Source organism: Neopsephotus bourkii, unplaced genomic scaffold (assembly GCF_033783945.1).
Source record: "Neopsephotus bourkii isolate Nb327-2 ecotype Australia unplaced genomic scaffold, CSIRO-AGI_Nbou_v1 NB_53, whole genome shotgun sequence".
Classification (NCBI taxonomy): domain Eukaryota; kingdom Metazoa; phylum Chordata; class Aves; order Psittaciformes; family Psittacidae; genus Neopsephotus; species Neopsephotus bourkii.
Genome location: NW_026900570.1, coordinates 3,509,851 through 3,527,900, shown reverse-complemented (window position 1 = coordinate 3,527,900; position 18,050 = coordinate 3,509,851).

Sequence of the window (18,050 nt, the reverse complement as noted above, 5' to 3'; positions counted from 1 at the left end):
TGCAAGTGCACACTGAAGCTGGCTCATGTTCATTTTCCCATCGACCAGCACCCCCAGGTCCTTCTCCTCAGGGATGCTCTGAATCTCTTCTCTGCCCATCCTGTAGCTGTGCCTGGGATTGCCCCGACCCAGGTGTAGGACCTTGCAGTTGGCATGGTTAAACTTCATGAGGTTGGCATCAGCCCACCTCACAAGCGTGTCAAGGTCCCTCTGGATGGCATTCCTTCCCTCCAGCATATCAACCGAACCACACAGCTTGGTGTCATCAGCAAACTTGCTGAGGGCACACTCAATCCCACTGTCCGTGTCAGCGACAAAGATGTTAAAGAAGACTGGTCCCAGCACCGATCCCTGAGGGCCACCACTCGTTACTGGTCTCCAGCTGGACATTGAGCCATTGACCACAACTCTTTGCGTGCGGCCATCCAGCCAGTTCTTTATCCACCAAGTGTTCCATCTTATCAAATGGATGTCTCTCTAATTTAGAGACAAGGATGTTGTGTGGGACAGTGTCGAACGCTTTGCACAAGTCCAGGTAGATGACGTCAGCTGCTCTACCCCTGTCCAGCATTTCTGTAGCTCCATCAGAGAAGGCCACCAAATTGGTCAGGCAGGATTTCCCCTTAGTGAAGCCATGCTGGCTGTCACCAAGCACCTTGTTGATTTTCGTGTGCCTTAGCATGCCTTCCAGGAGAATCTGCTCCAAGATTTTGCCAGGCACAGAGGTGAGATGGACTGGTCTGTCATTCCCTGGGTCATCCGTTTTACCCTTCTATTTTCAAGAAGGTTATATTACCCTTTTTCCAGCCATCAGGACTTCACCTGACTGCCATGATTTTTCAAATATGATGGACACTGGCTTAGCAACTTCATTTGCCAGCTCCTTCAGGACCTGCAGATGGATTTCATCAGGTCACATGGACTTGTGTACGTTCAGGTTCTTAAGATGGTCTTGAACCAGATCCTATCCTACAGTGGGCCTAGGGTCTTCATTGTCACAGTCCCCATGTCTACCTTCCAAGACTTGGGTGGTGTGGTCAGAGCATTTGCTAGTGAAGACCGAGGGAAAGAAGTCGTTGAGAACCTCAGCCTTCTCCAAATCCAGGGCAGCCAGTTCTCCTGATAGCTTCCGGGGCCTACATTGTCCCTAGTCTGTCTTTTATTCGCTACGTACCTATGAAGTACAGTATTAAATGCTGAGTCATGAGAAATTCCCACATAATGAATACTCAGATGTGCCTCTTCTGGTTGCAATACCAAAAAGATGACTTCTGAAAATTCAGCAGAATGGATTCACTGCACTAGTGACCTGTGAACATAGCAAGAAAACCAGGAATAATGATGCTAATGATAGGCATGTGATCCAATGAAGAGAGGGTTACAGCTTCTGGCTTATTTATAGTCCAAAATTTTCACTGCGGTGCCTGGAATTTAAAGAGCTCTTGTGACACCACAGTCACCATATAGTTAAGGTCTGGAATGTGATGTGCTGGTAAGTTAAGAAAATCTTTTTGATTAACCATGCTTTACACCTGCTGGAATTTAAGCCAGGGACAGGGTATGAAATAGTGCTGGATGTGCTTTGGAGATAAGAACTCACTCACCATGCCAATAGGGTTCTTTTTTCTTGTTGGCACTTTATTTTTCATGTGGCCTTTATTCCAATTCAATAGAAATAATTGAAGTTAATTTTAAAGACATATTTAGCTTATTGAAACTTGTGAGACATAGTTGGCAATGGGTTTTCAGATTTTCCTGAAAGAAGAAAGAATGATCAGTCAATTTGCAGTAGTGAAGCTGTTTCTTACTATGTGATCACAGGGAAGACAAAAATGGTCATGTCTGAAGAAGAACAGGGTAGATCTATTGGGGTGAAAAAAAAAAGTGAGGATGAGATGGAGAAATTTAGCAGAACTGTTTTCATGATCAGTCAGTAGTGTCAAAGGAGAATAGTGCTCTTACCTTGGAAAAACAGGCACCATGAAAGATTAATGTTTATCACAGTTGGATAGACTACTGCTGGTCCCAGCAAACTTCATAACCTAGAGATATAAGAGGAAAAAATTCAGGAAAAAAAAGAGAACATTCCTGATCCTCTAGCTATTTCTAAAATTCTGTCTCTAGTCTTTCTGCTTAGTCAACATCTCTAAGAAGGCCTCAGGGATCAAAAATTATGACAGCTGTTGCCAAGAACTGTGCACAGAAACAGGTCAAGCCTGAAGGATCAGTAGATACAGTCTTCCAGAAGATATGTACTGCCGTGAGAAGCTGTGACTCTGCCTATGGGTCCTGGAAATGAAGTGAAGCCAGGCAAGCGCGAAAAATTGTACTGCATAGAACAAGGCAAAGAATTTGGAGGGATTTTGCTCTTCATGTTTGGGGGTGAGGGAACTGTGTGGCGGTAGGAGGACCTATGTTGAGATAGAGGTTTTGTCTATTATGTCATAGATGGAGGATGTTGAGATACAGACTAGATTTGCTCTGGTTTTTACACCATGCCCAAAAGGGCTTCTATATTTCCCAGGTCAGGTAGTGTTGGTTGGTTGTCTCCTGTTCTGAGTTTTCTGGGGTGGATGTGCCACATCCATCATATAGAGCATACCATGGCACAGTGCTATACAGATTCATGGATCTGTTCACAGTTTGTTCTTATTATTAATGCAAATATCATGATAATGTGCTTAAAAAAGGGGATATGGCCCAACCCTTCTCCTCCTTTTTGCTGTCTGAGTAGTCCTTGTACTCCTGCATTTGATTCTGTTGCTGTAACTGGTGACTCTTGCAAGTATCAGACCATCAATGATGTACTGAGCAAGTACCCTATCAGATGAAACACATTTGTCTCATGGTGGAATCACAGGTTTCTCCTGTAATTAAGGGCAACTGTAAACTTGCAGATATTGGTGCAGATATTGGATGGGGCCAATCCAACCTCCTTGTTCCTCAGTGTTTGCTAGCTTTGGCAAAAAGAGACAAGCACCCACTTACTGGACTACTTGGTCCTGAAGAACAAGGGTTCTTGTAGAGCAGTAGGCAAAGCTTTCCAATAAGGATGTCTATACTTCACAGTCCTGCATGAAAAATTGGTGTCCTATTGCCATCAACCACATGACACCTCAAGAACACAGGTGCAAGAGAGAAAGGGGCATTTATGAATGCTTTCATGTAATAACAAAGAGGTCCTCCTATAGCATCATTTTAGAGGTATCACTAGCTGGTCTTTGTAAGCCCCAGACACCCAACAGGTATGATTTCACCTTTAGCAATCTCCATGGACCAAGTACTGACATCTGTGTGCAGCTGGCACTCTCTGCTGCAGGAGACACAGTCATCAACAGTACTAGGAAACCACCTGGGTTGTTGGCTACTCCCTGTACTCACAGAGCCCAGCAGAGGTAATCAAGGCCCAACCGAGATCAGAATTCCCCTAGACTAGAGGTGAAGTATGGCCTTTGATTCTCTCAGAACAAGATGCTGGCATCTCAGGAAAAGGCTAAACACCAACCCAACATCATCAGCATCACTGCAGCCAGTTTAATCTGCCACAGCCTGTGGAGTCTGCCTATAAGAACGTACAGGAGGACCCAGTCCCACAGGCAGCATTTATGCAGCTAGTCTTCCCTCCCGGTATGCAGGAGAAACCCAGGAAGCCATTTCCACTTACGTATAAAGAAGTTACTGCTAAACACAAAAAAAAATCTAATGATTAGGCCAATGTTGTCTCTGCAATACTCCCCTCCTTTGTTCTCTGAAGAACTCTCTTCCCCTCTTGACAGATACCTCACTCCCTTCTTGTCTTTTCACCATCCCAAAGTCTGTAAGGAGCAAACAGTGTAGTGATACCTACCATGCTTTTTAGGAGGCCCTTTTCAACCCTGCTATCTTTTTCAATATGTGGTGTATCTGGCAACAATTCCTTTACATTGCCAGTTCCTTTTTCAGAGAAGTTTCTTTGTATATCCAGACACTAGACAGCCTGGACGTGGGAACACTTTCTGTAGAAGGCCAAAATCTGTTGGGAGGTGAAAGAGAGCATATAGCTTTGATTATAAAAAGCACTTGTTTCATAAGTTAGAACTAAACAGGCTTGGCCAGGCCAGCAAACCAAAAATTCTAACCAAGCATGTAGTATGAATATAGTAAAAAATAGCCCAAAGGCATGGTGTCTACCAAGATGAAATTGGGACAAGGAATCAGAGGTCCCCCACGTCTTTCTCCCTTTCTTCCTCCCTACTGATGCTGTTATCCATAAATGACGGCGAAAAATATAAGGTGTTAGAGCATCTGTAGTCAACAGCCTCTGCTGCAAAAGATTGTGGCTCAGATCAACCAGTGGACCAGCCACTGCCTAGGTAACAGCTGACACAGTGTAAGAAATAGTGTTCATGCCCTTGGGAAAGGGTCTCTCTCCTTCAAGAAACTGAAGACTGTCCATGACATTGCACTACATGAGATACAAGCTCAGTGGACTGCACATGTCTGTCTGCTCAGCAATGCAGACCACACTGAGATGGGGCTAGAGTTATTTTCAGGTCTTTCCACGTTCCTTTGAAGGAGTTGCTGATCACTCTGGTTTTATTTGAGTGTGGAAATTGGTGGTAGTTTGGGAGTACACAAGTCTGAGGTGTCCCCATCAAAAATGCCTGAGTTTGCCCCTGTCTCTTGCATCCCAAGGTCAAATTTTGCATGTGGATTGCCAAGTTTAGACCTAAGATGTGAAGTGACTTGCCTGCAGTGTGGATTGTCAAGGGACCAGAGAGAAGACAGCACTGCAACATGAGAATACGGCTATTCCCATATTGCACTTCAATCCTTCATGTTTTCTACAGGGTTCTTCACTGACACTGTTTGGGTAAACTGAGCATTTGTAGGTAAAGAATTTTTTGGGTAGACCAATAACTAGCTAAAAGATGGGAAAACAAGAGTAGGAAGGAATGGTCATGTTTTATCCTGGTGGGGATTGTCAGTGGAGTTTCACAAAGATATGGGACCTATGCTATTTAAAATATTCATGAACAAACTGGAAAAGGCAGAGACAAGTAAGATGACATATTTTTGTTATACAAAATTAATCGATAAAAGCAATGGGAAAAAAAACAGCAAAACAAAAAACAAACAAACCCACTAAAATCAAAATGAAAAGATAATTGCAACATGCTGATGAAGGATTTCATGTTAATTAGTGGCCACTTGATAAAAAACTGTCAAATGAAATCTAGAGTTGATAAATGTAGAATACGCTATATGAAGAGAAAGTATTCTAAATACAAGAAAAGGATGGTATGTTCTGCATTAGTTATTACCACTCAAGAAAAGGGGTATCAAGGAAGGGTATTGCATAAAACTATCAAGCAGCAGATTTAAAATAAAGAGCAAAAAGATACTTTTTTTCACATGACGCATAATTAAACTGTGGAACTCATTGCCACAGGATGTTGTAGAGGCCAAAAGTATAAATGGGCTCAAAAAGCAATTAGACAAATTCCTGGCTGAAAAATTCATCGAGCGTTACAAAACGCAAAGATGCAGATACAATCTCTGGCTCATGATGCCCCTAAGGCACAGACTGCTGGGAGGGTGTGCCAGTATGAAGTAGCACTGTATGGTCGCTCTGCTTTTACACTCTTCCCCTAAATACCTGCTACAGACCATTGTCAGAAACAACACTGAGCAGAGGAAGGATTTCTGCAGCCACTGTTATGGGAATAGGTAGCTCTGCATAAAGTTAAGGGGAAAAAAATAAAAGTGGGAACTGAATACATGTAGGGTCTGCAGCATTTGTGATTGCTGAAAAAAAGTGAGTCGGATAGGATCTGACAGTTGTAAGGTAAAAGAATGCAATAGAAGGAGAATATCCATTTTACCATATGGTCTGATCAGCGTAAAGTAAATAGGTGTCAGTCTTGTACTGCTGGGTAGACAGGAGGCTATCCACTAAGTGGCTTGTAACACTTATGGAGCCAGAAACCATGTTAACAAATGAAGTCCACACAGAAATGCTTTCTAAGATATCATTTAGCAACAAGCATCAAACCAGTCTGTGGAGTTGTATGTATCACTGATAGATGTCTTGAAGCTCACCTTGTTTTTCACTAGAATCCATGAAAAGCCAATGACTAGAAATGGTGAATTGTTTAATTTGGGGGTTAAACAAATGGTTTACCCTAGTTTGTCAGTTTTGCCTAATTTTACATGACTGGCCACATAAATTTGCTGGAAATGATCAGATAGCAGCAGATTGGCACAGCAGAAGAATTCCAACAGAAACACAGAGTTAATGAATCTCCACCCATGTCCAGACATGCAGATGGGGAGAAGTCCAGCCAGCAGCACCCAGCTGGGCTCCTCTGAGCGGAGCACACCAACTGTGTGGTGAATACCCTTTGTACCGGTGATTGCATCCGCAGGGGTGGCACACAGTTGTAAAATAGCTATATCCAGCTCCCTATGAGCACAGCTCTAGAAAGGAAGTGAGAAAACCATTAAAACCAGTGGAAAACCAGCCCTCATCATAAAAATGCTGACCATTTCAAGTGTCAAGTGGATACAGCATTAATAACTACTAGCACCCTTGTTGGAAGTCATTCACGTAGTGGATACAGGCTACTATGTTGTATCTCCTAGTGTTAAAAAGCAAATTCATTCTGGCAGCTCACATCCACCAAGACACTGCAGCAGACTCCACGTATTTTGGAGGAGCTCAGCTTCTGCTAAAAACTCAAGTGCATCCTCAGCTGTGTGGGGACCATGGTGATAGGTTGAGCAGACAGGCTGGCTTCTGCTCATCCATCAACCCTTGTGCTGGGGCTGAGCAAGGTGAGCTTTAGCTCTCCATGGGCCATGGCTTAGTGTAGTGTGGCATTTCTTCTTCCTGTTACAATCAATCCAAACTGAAAGCATTTGCTTAGTTCCTGGATTTTAAAGCATCTCATTAACTGTTTCAGCAATGACGTAACTTCTTTATCAGTTTACAAATCTATTATTTCCCCTTAAGTTAACCACCTCAAAACTCCTCCTAAAGTTAATGGATTTGAAGGGAAAAATATGCCATGAAGTGCCTGTGATTTCTGGTTATCCAGATTGTCTGTGCTTTACAAATCAATGTGCATGAATCTAGTTGAATCTATAGCCAGATAATCTGAGAACAAAATAAATCCAGCAAACAACAAAATAAATCCATTCATACACCTTAGTAGGGATATTATGCTTAAACCCCTTTGTGACCATTTAAGTGATAAGACCATTAAAAACAGTGGCAAGAACAGCCCTCATCTTGAAAATGCATTTTAAGTGTCAAGTTGATAGAGTGTTAACTACCACCTTCCCTGCACAGAAATACACAAAAAATCGGGAAAAAATGCATTGCTGGTCCCAGCTTACTATCTGGGGACAATTTATGGGGTTTTCCTAGTTAGTTTTGATGAAATGTAAAAAATTCTACAAGGACAAGCAGCTTATGTTTACAGAGAAATGGAATATAACAGATTATTTTTTCCTGTTTCCTCCTGCATATTTGGATTTCTGCTGCGCACAGTCTATGACTTTCAGCTACAGGCTATGACTGATCCCTTGACGACTCTAGCCTCTGCAATAAAGTGTTCAAAGTCAGACCTGGGGCTGTGTCAGTTCCTAGAATATCTGAGTTTTATATCTTCTCTAGCCTCATTTTAAATTTAAATTATAACAAATGCAATCTGACCCCAGATGGAACAGAACATATTTTTACATCAGATTGGTGTTTTTATTAATACAACTTTTGTAAGCATCTCAAACACCACAGTCATTTATGCTGAACATCTACATGCTTTCTAAGGGGACTATGAGCCATGGGCTGCTGTGGAAACCGTGCACAATGCCAACTACAGGTTGACATTGCCTTGCAGGGAAGCAGTGCCATGGTCTTCTCGGCACTTCTATTCCCATTTTTATCCCAGTTCCTCTGTTTCTTTTTGAGTTGGTTTTAGCAAATGATTTATTTGTTTCTTGTGTGTGTTGGCAGTGGGATTTAAATAGATTTTAATGTTTTATTTTCGGATGTATCCATTACAGTTTGAAAACACTGTCTAATTCATGCTCTTCCTTGAATTTCACTGTGACATGATTCGAACCCAAAAAGTGGGCTATTCATTTTTCCTTCCTTCACCCCCTTTCAAAAATAAATAAATGAATCTGTAAAATTCTTTTTAATGGGCTGGCCCCACACCTCTGTCGTTTGGGACAGGTGGTCAAAGGAGACCTGGGGGAAAAAGCCACATGCAGAGAAGAGAATGAACCTGGCCATGCAGTTGCATGGCAAAAAGGTTCCTCTGATTTTGTGGGCAAAGGGACATATCTCATGACGGGCTTTATGGTGACAGGGCTAGGGGTCTAAACTGTCAGGGCACTTTTTCTTTCAAATACTGGTTGATTTTGCAAACCTTTTGCTCTGGTCTTTAAACCTAGTTCTCACCTGTCAGTAATCCTCTTCCTGTTTTCAACTAAAGGAAAGACTTGTGCCATGAACAAAGGAGAAAGAGGTGCCACATATTAGTTGCCCAGATAAGGTTCCAGTATTTAAACACCAGCCTCTCAGTTCAGACAAAGAAGGATATCTCTGATGAGTCCAGTGCAAATACACGCCCTTGCATCTACTGTGGTCATCTGCAAAACCCATTTTGGTTGAATTTTTTTACCCCTCTTTGACCCCTCATCACCTCTTTATTCAGCCTCCCCCAAGCAGAGCACGATGTCTGAGTCAAGCTTTTGAACTCTCTATGTTTAAGTAGGTTTCAAAGTAAGCAAACAAGCTCATACATCCCTTGTCTGTGTAGGTGTGTTCACATATTTGTATTTATTAAAAACAAAAACATAATCTGATACAATTAAAGATGTATTTCAGAGAGTGGTCTGTGCTGAGAAATGTTTGCACCTGGTATCATAATTTATAATGTTTAAGAAACAAGCTGGCATTTAAAAGAATCAAATGACAATTCAGAGAATAGGATCCGAAAGTCCCTCCCAAATTACCAAACAGTAGAGAATTGGATCAGATCACTCTGGCTGTTTCTAATATTTTAGAGTAATGGTTGTCTGCTATGCTCAAGCCTTTGATCTCATAACTTTGCCAGCTGACAATGAGATAATAAGTGTTAAGGACAATACGGCAAGAATAAAAATCAGAACATTTTCTAGTGAGCCACTGTGATGTGACATGATCAGAGAAGCAAAGTGCATATGAAGGTCAAATTTTGCTCTCGATTGTCTAATGTCCATGCAGAGTTCTGAATATGGCCTGTTGCAGGAGGATCAGTTCAAAATGTTAATTCAGCAAATAAAGGAAAAAGCAGTATTCAACCTTGTTTTAATTCCCTGAGCTGATGGGACATTTATTATGCACAGCTCTTGCTGCATCTGTTTGTTAATCACATAATATAGTTAACACTGCCAAAGGAGGACGGCAATTATATAACAAAGCGACTGAAAAACTATCCTCACCCAGAAGGAAAAGAAGGAAAACCAAACTCGTATTTTATATCTGTTTTCTGGATTGAGTGAAACATATCAGGTGTGTAAGATACCATCTCAGAGTTTGGGAATGACCATGAGACTTGGGGGTCCTGAGAACTCCAGACCCTTGTGAGACAGTCACAGTTGTGCCCAAAGTGACCAGAGGTCAAAGGTGTATGTGCAGCCATTTCAGCATCCTTTTCAGAAATACTAAGCACCCACAGATGAAGCAAATGGAAGATGGTTTGTAGGAGGTCACAGAGAACAGCTGGATGTTTCATACAAGGGAGTCCTTTGTGGCTGCTGGTGGAACAGGGGCGGTCCCAGAAGCAGGGTAAGAAAGCTCCTGGGTGGTTGCACAGGCAGCACATGCTGTCCCTGCCTGCATCTGCCCTCAGTGCTTATGTATAATGAAGGGGAGAATTTGGATCACAACCTGCAGATATGTCAGAGTGGTGCAGACATGCCACTGGTGAGCTTCCCCCACTGCCTCTGCCTGGCTGTGCCTCTGCATTAAATGCTGTGATGCAGATGTGATTGTGGCTTGGCCAAGATGGGCTCCTGCTTTTTCCCCTTTCAGCTCTAGGTAGTTCATCTGCTGTTCTTTCCCTGGGGCTGTAAGCCTGCCCAGGTATTCTCAAATCCACCAGATTTTTGTAGCAAAAAGGGAGACAGGAATCTGCAAGAGAACAGCTGGTGAAACCACCCCTGCTCTCCTACTTCACTAACTGGTATACTAACTGCAGGCAAGTGGCTAAAATAAAAGGATATTACTGGCTCCTTGACTTGGCCAGTAGAGGAATACATTCTTCTTCTGGCTGACCTGCTCAAACACAGACTCTTCTGTAGGTAGTACTGTAGGCATTAAGGTGAATTAGAATAGGCTGAAAGGAATACACACATACATTTTTAGCAGTATTACAGGAAAACAAACTTTCCTTTTTTGCACACCAATTAAATGCCAGTGACACTCAAAGGCAATATTCAACAGAGTGTGCTCCAAAGACCTAAAACCTCATTTTGTCACCAATATGGGATTTCCCAATGGCATGTGACCAAAGTTCAGCCTAGAACTTGGCTCAGGACCAAAACCAAGGCCAGCAGAGCCTGAGTTTGTTATTTTTTAAGAGATCCAATCCTGCCATATGTTTACCAGCAATATCATAATTGTCTGTGCCATACTTAGTCTGCTATGGATTTTGCAGCAGCTGTCAATAGCACTCATTCATCACGGGCCCAAGATAATTGAAGCGCTCCATCTGCCGCAGGGCCACTATTATCAACAGTGATACTTGTGTCAGTAACTTACTGAAGAAGGGCATCAACTTGCTCCTAGTGACAAATCAATGGGAGAATTCCTGTTGGCAGAAGCAGAGGCAGCCCTAACCCTTTCAGTACTGAAACCTTGAACGGCTGCTCAGCATCTGACTGCACACACCCATTACTCTTCTGTCCCTGGATTGCTGGGAGGAAGCAAACCCAGGCAAACCTCTGCTGTGATCACACAGCCTTTGCAACCCAGCCCCACAAAGTGCTCTGAAGCACAAATCCCAGCTGTAGAAAAGGGCAGGTAGTGAAGAAAAATCGGAAATGGGCTGAAGAAACAGGTGATGTCAGCTCACACGGACAAGAGAGGTAGAATTCAAGCTATGCATTCAATTTCAGGACCCTGACTGTATAAACAGTCAGGCATGTTTACAGGAAAATGCTAAAGGAATTAATCTGTTACTCAGCAACACTAATCAAGACTCCTACCCCATGCAGTTCATAAAGTCCTACATCCATGCATACCTTTATATCCATGTTCACAGTCAGCCTCACTCCATCTTCTGTCAACTGTGCAAAAGAAGTGAAAAAACAAGGTCTGTGCAATAAAACTAGTTATTGTAGTAAAGCATTATTTTTTTCTCAGATAAACCAGTTATTTTCTATCATTTTCAGTTCTCTTTTCTCCTATTTTTACCTACTTGTAAAAACAACACAAAACCTCTTTTCCTTCTTAGATTTTCCTCCAAGAAAAGAACAAACTTTTGAAATCCAAGGCAAGTTATGACCTCTTTAACAAAGAGGGGAAAACAGAAGTTGTTGTCCTGCTGCTGTGAGTGCAGATGAGATCAAACTAGAACTTTAAATCAGAACACCCTTGAACTTTCAAGGTCAGGTTCACGTCTAAACTTTACCGCTAAGGCGAGTCAAAGCCTGTGCTCAGATGGATGTGGATAGCTCCCACTGAGTTCAGTCAGCATTCGTTGATTGTAATGGTAATATTTTTGTTGCATTTGTTTACTCCAGTGCAGATTCTCAAGGATCTGACTTAATTTTCATTCTTTCATGTTCATACCCTGTATAAGAAAGGCCACTTGCTTGAATACATTTAGGCGCTCTTTCTGCTCAGAATGATGTAGTACTAAGAAAATGAGAACTTTAGTGAGGACAGCCATCCCTGCAATGTCATTTTAACAGCAAAAAACAAAGTGCTGAAGGCTCAAAGAAGATATGGTTACAAGGGCTTAAAATACAAAGCAAAACCATGATTTCGCATTCCATCAAAGGAGCACAGAAAGCAAGGTACTCTTCTGATGGGCAATGATCTGAATGGTTTTTGAAATATTTTAGTGTTTGGTACATTCTATACCTATGTTTTAAGGAATAGGCAACATTTTTTATTGGAGGAATGGGAATAGATGGAAAGGGCAGTGTTTAAATTCCTTGCTCGTGAAGGCACTGAGTCCTCCAGATTATTTTACAGCACCACAAGATGGAGGAAGTTCATGTAAGATCTCTGTATGGAGGTGATTGGGAAAACTGAAAAGGAGCTTTCCCATGTTGTTGTCTTTGTCTTCTGTGGATGTCTCCTTACTTCCTCCAATCACAAGGAGTCAAGGTAGGGTTTTTTAAGCAAAATGGGCAGGGGGGAAAGAGGGAAGATTAAAAAAACCCAGTGAGGAATAGACTGATGAGTTTCTGAAGTTAAACTAGAGATGACCCCAAGAAACACATATGCATTCCTTTGCTAAAGAGATTCGTTGCATATCAGAAGGAAGAGATGAGATTTTTTTCATAAAATTTGATTTTTAGAAGAGATGTAAATATTCTGACTAAAAATATACCTTTCTTTTCAATATTTAATGAGCTCTTGTCCATCTACTTTCAGTACATAAAAACAAGCATCTAGCGCAGGAACCCACTCTCCAACTGCAGTGTAACAGATGTGCAAACCATTAGTATCTGCTACCCATTCCAAGTCATTAAATCTGAAACCCTGCAGGAGGAGTCAAAGGTACCATCAGGGGACCTGTGGCATTTATGGTGTTTCTACTTAGCAGATTTCACTGCAAGGGCCAGTGTTTTACCTTGAGGCATAAAGGGCAGTAGGGAACTTAGAGCTGGATCAACAGTGGACAAAATGACTATGAAAATGTACAGCTTGGGTCATCAGATTGATTTCCTGAGCCCTTTACCACAGTGAAAGGGAAATGAATGATGCCTCATTGACATGGGAAGGTATAAATAGGATCCACTGAACTTAAAATTTGGGTGAAAACAGAGAAGACCATAGGCTAAAATGCATTCAGTGTTTGAGGAAAAGGGCAGTGACTTTTGAGATTTTCCTCAAAATCTCAGAAGGCTTTTGATTTGTGAGAGATCAGCTCCAATACTGAAGTGAACAATCCAGGTTGGACACTCCTATGGGTAACAAGAGAAACCAATACAGAATGTGGTTAGTATCCAGGCACGGTCTTCATCAATAGGGTGGTGGGAGTGAAGGTTCAGGATTTGGGAACCAGCCTGTCTTTTGCATTGAGTGCTCTTGAAGAAATCACCTCATCACAAGCTAACCAGCACTGCAAAGGGATAGTCCAAGGACTGAATGAAAAGATGTACCTGCCCATGAAGGCAACAAAACTACAGGCTGGGGAGTTGAAGTGAAAATCCTCCTGGCCCCAGCCCACTGAGAACACAGAGAGCCCTGGTGAGCGCTGAAACTGGACCTTGGCAGAACCTGACTGCTTAAACTAGAGCAGAAACTTCCTGTATCTTCCAGAAACCCAGGCATCCAAATCCCCTCCCCAGTTCAGAAGATGTTGCTCCTCCTGGGGCAGAATTTTCCAGCTTTGGAACACCCCAAATTCACAGCATTTTTGTAGACTGCGTGGCATTCCAGCAGCTGGCTGACTTTCTGATGTTGCACGTGGGTGAGCTTTTGCTCACTCTCTTGCCTTCTCTCTTGCAAGCAGAGGGAGCCGGAGCGAGGCAAGTGTCACAGACAATATTCAGAAGCAATTCCGGAAACCTTATTGCTCAGAAGTGGCACTCAGCCAGCAGAGGAGAAAGAGAAGAGCTCATAGTTGTGTGCTTGCACACACTGACAAAACTGTTACTGATGAATCAGAGAGAGAAATCTGGAGAGGTGACCTTGGGAGGTCACAGAAGGCTCGTTTTTGCCAACAAACATGAACACTTGCAATCAGACTGTGGCCTTGTGCCAGTCACTGTTTTATGTGCTATCTCATCAAAACATATGAATTTTCAGTAGCTGGTTTAGAGGCCTACTTGCTGCAGTATTATATCTCTCCAACTCCTACAGGTTTTGAATTGTACAGATACAAAAGCAGGGTATTGAGGAAAGCTGGCACTCGGATTTACATTGTTCTTGATGAACATTTTCCTGCATTCTGAAAATCGCCAACTGGTCAAGTGCTGGAAGGTCGCTATGCAACGTGGCAAAACTGATGACAGAAGGGAGGCAAAATATCTCTGGAAAATGAAACTCTTGCATTGTCCAGCCTGGAAGGTCAAAAAATGCCATTTTAAGATTGCTTGTGCTAACGGAGGCTCACCCACCCTAGGTGTCAGCCCTTCAGAGAGAACTACTGCAAATATCGCCATCTGTGATGTTCCTGGTGAAGGACTCTGCTGATGTAAAGGTTATTACTCATTTATAAACATATGGCTGTTGTAATCATTCGGCCTTCTATTCATAGTGGGATTTGTGTTTTGATGGAGCTCAGTTTCAAAACAAAGATGTTTTTTCTCTCCTCAGCACTAAGGGGACATTATCAGTTTAATTTATATTAATAAAAACAACAGCAACCCAATGTGGCAGATTTTAAATCAGTAGATGAGATATTAAGAAAAAAAATCCCATCAAAAGCAGTCACTCTGAATGAGCACCACCCAGTGCAGTCTGAAATCAAATATACAGTGACTGTTAAAACAATTGTGAACAAATACACAAAGGATTCTGCTGTTCATCATTGTCCCAGCTAAACAAAATAATAAAAGCTAACAGAGAATATATGCCTTTTTGTCATTATTTCCATTTTGAAAATCTAGAGAGATAAAATACTGAGATTTACAGTAGTTGCACTGACAGCATCTTTTAGTGATACCATGGTAGCAAAAGCTCTGAAAGCATGTGTTCAAACTATGGATTTTATTGCCTGCTTGTGTGATGTGTGAATATTTGAGCATGTGTGTTTGTGCATATACATGCCTTTCAAATGAGCCCTTTAGATCTAAGATCCCATTTCCTCCATATAGTCAACAAAGACCATAAAGCAATTTCTGTAGGAGCAAGAGTTCACGTAGAAGACCTGAAAGCTAAAAATTCCCACCAAACCAGTTCAGACACAATGCATAACTTACCTGTTGTCTATCTGCTTCCAGAAGCAAAGCGACCGGTTCATCTGACTTACTGTAAATGTCTAGCTCAGGCTGAGATTAATTGCTTCCTAAACTCCATTGACTTCGTGGAGAGTTTTTATTAGGCCCTTGATTAAGAGTTTTGATGACAGTAGAGCCTGTGTTTGCATGGCTGTCCCTAATATTATGCATTATGGGAAAAAAGAAATTATTAATTGCTGCATTATCTTTAACCCCCATAGTAAACCCCCACCCCCATCCACAAATAGGCATGGCTGGATTCCACATACCAAGACATCTCTCTCCATACTTTTCACCAGCAGATCAAATAAAGTAAGAATTACCAGTAGATGATCCTGTCTCCTGAGACACATTTTTCCTGATGGGACACTCATCTGACATATTTCAGATAATGTCTAAAAAGCCTCATCACTGATGCTGCCTTGTATTACTCTAACATAAATACTTTAACGCCTAGCCCACAGTTCATCAGTAATAATATTTATGTAATGCAGCTGCAAGGCTAAGCAGCAAGCTACGTCATCTCAGCTGAATGAAAAGCAAGCTGCACTTTCTAGATCACTGCACTGTGATGTTTGCATTACATATGTTGGAATTCAATAATGAAAAAAAGTAAAAAAAAGACAAAAAAAAACACAACTATGCTGGCTTTGGGATGTTTAAAAATAAAATTGGGGAATGAAGATGAAAATGCAATTAAGCATAAGGGAATTTAATTTTTTTACATTTAAATCAACTTAAAAATAGCTTAATTTTTTTTTGAATGATGAGGTAGCTATTTTATATGCAGTTTTAGGTTAGGACTAATACTTGAGCCCCTGAGAGGCAGTGAAAATCCATTGGAATCAATTGGAGAATCTTCACGTACATGAAAAAGCTTAAAGTACAGAGAGCTGGGGTTCTTTTTTAAATGTGACAGTGCACGAATATCTCTGATTTATGGCATCTGAACACCAAACCGCCATGGCTATTCCTGGAGAGCTGTGGGACAGCATTTGCACTACAGCAGAAATCCCTGCACTTTCTTGCAACAGGACTAAACATATTAATGCAGTTAGAAATTTGTTTAGAAATTTGTTTCTAACGGAGTATGTAAAATTTCCAGGATTTGGAATTTTTTGAATGGTAACAGCTACTGTGTTGATAAACTTCACCTGTACATGTCTAAGACTTTCCTCTAATACATGTCATTTATCTCTGAGCAAATGTGATTTCACCCTTGCTACATGGCTTGCAGAGATATATTAATTATGGCTGTTTGAACGGTGAAGAATAGAAGCACAGAGAGGATAAATGACTTGGCAAAGTCAGAAATAGAATCAAGATTTCCTAAAACCCATTCCAGTGCCTCAACCATGAACCCATTCCTGGGAAAAGACCAAGAAGTTTACCGTACTTTTTTCTCCCCAGTTCAGTCCAGCAAATCACTGCAAAAGGTCTGTGGACATTCTTGCTAGTTTAAATAGTAGCTTCATTCAGTTTGTTTGAACCTGCTCCCAATAGGCTTGAGATAAACCAAAACACCTGTGCAATGAAGGTATAAGTTTCATTTTCAGACTTACTGTTCACCTATTGATGATTTCTCACATTTTCATGTCCCGAGACATGGGTGAGAAGTGAATGCTTCTGTGATCTGCTTCTCACACTTTGCAAAATTCAGGCATACTCAGATTTAGGGGCTTCTGTTCAATTAATAATTGCAAGCAGACCATTTATTGCTGTTCTGCTTCTCTGTGAATTTCAGCAACACCCGTGCTCCCCAAAGCTCAGAAAATTGTCCACTGTTTTAAGAAATATCACTCAAACTCATTGTTCAAGAGCTGGTACAAAACAGCTCCAGAGTTTCATCATTTAAAGGCACCGTGACTGGAGAAAATACCTGCAGTACTTCTTTTACTTTTCTCCCCCAAAATTCTATAATAAACAGTAGAAGTGAGTTTGCTGAGTCTGTACTTACAGGCGTAATCTCCTATTGACACATGCATAAATTACAAGGGGAGAAGCACTACCCAGTCACAGTGTAACGCTCTATCGGTGAGATTTCTGGGATTTTTGAGCAGTGTACTCTGCATATGGCAACTGCTGGCTAGTGTTTGCCTATTCTTCACTTGCTTAAAGCCTCTGGTTTTGTCTTGAGGGTCCACGTAAGGTCAACTTCCCACCCCCCAACAGCGGCATAGAAAACTGCACTGAAGGTGGAAGAAAATGCCTCTCCTTACTGAGCAGCCAGTGTTGATAAAACAGCTCTCTGTTAGAATAGCTTTAAGGGCAAACAGTGAGGAGGTTTACCCATTCAAACAAAGTTAAGAGTGAGCAAATTCTCTTAAAGATGTACCTATGTCCGAGATCTTTGTTTCGTTTTCAGTTACTTGATAGAAAATAAGATAAAGCCAAGAGCAGGCTGCATTCAAAAAGTCCTCTGTGCTCCTGAAAATATTTCCTTTGTGTTCAGGAGAGAAACATAAGAGAAGGCCACGTTAGCCAAACTGGTACTAATATTTTTTTCCTTTAAACAACTAACAAACTCTTACAGTGTTTTCCTTTTTGTTGGTGTTTCTTGGAGGCCTTGATTTTGTGTTATTTCTGGAAAAGAGCAAGCATGGGTAATGCACATGTTTTGCCATGTCTGATTTACTCACCTTTATGTGCTCAGGGCTTAAGAGAAAGCGATTAAAGGTGAGGTCTTGAGGTTTGTAAACACAAGAACTGGTTATATCGTAGAGATTTGCATATAATTCTGTCACCTGCTTCCATTTGCTTGTCCTTTCCCAGACCTTCAGGTGGCATCTCCACAAGGACTTCCCTAAAAAACTCATCCACTAATAAAGTAGGACTTTGGGGTTTTCTTTAGGGGTTGTCTGGCTTGGGGATGGGATTTGACTGGTTGGTCCAGTTTC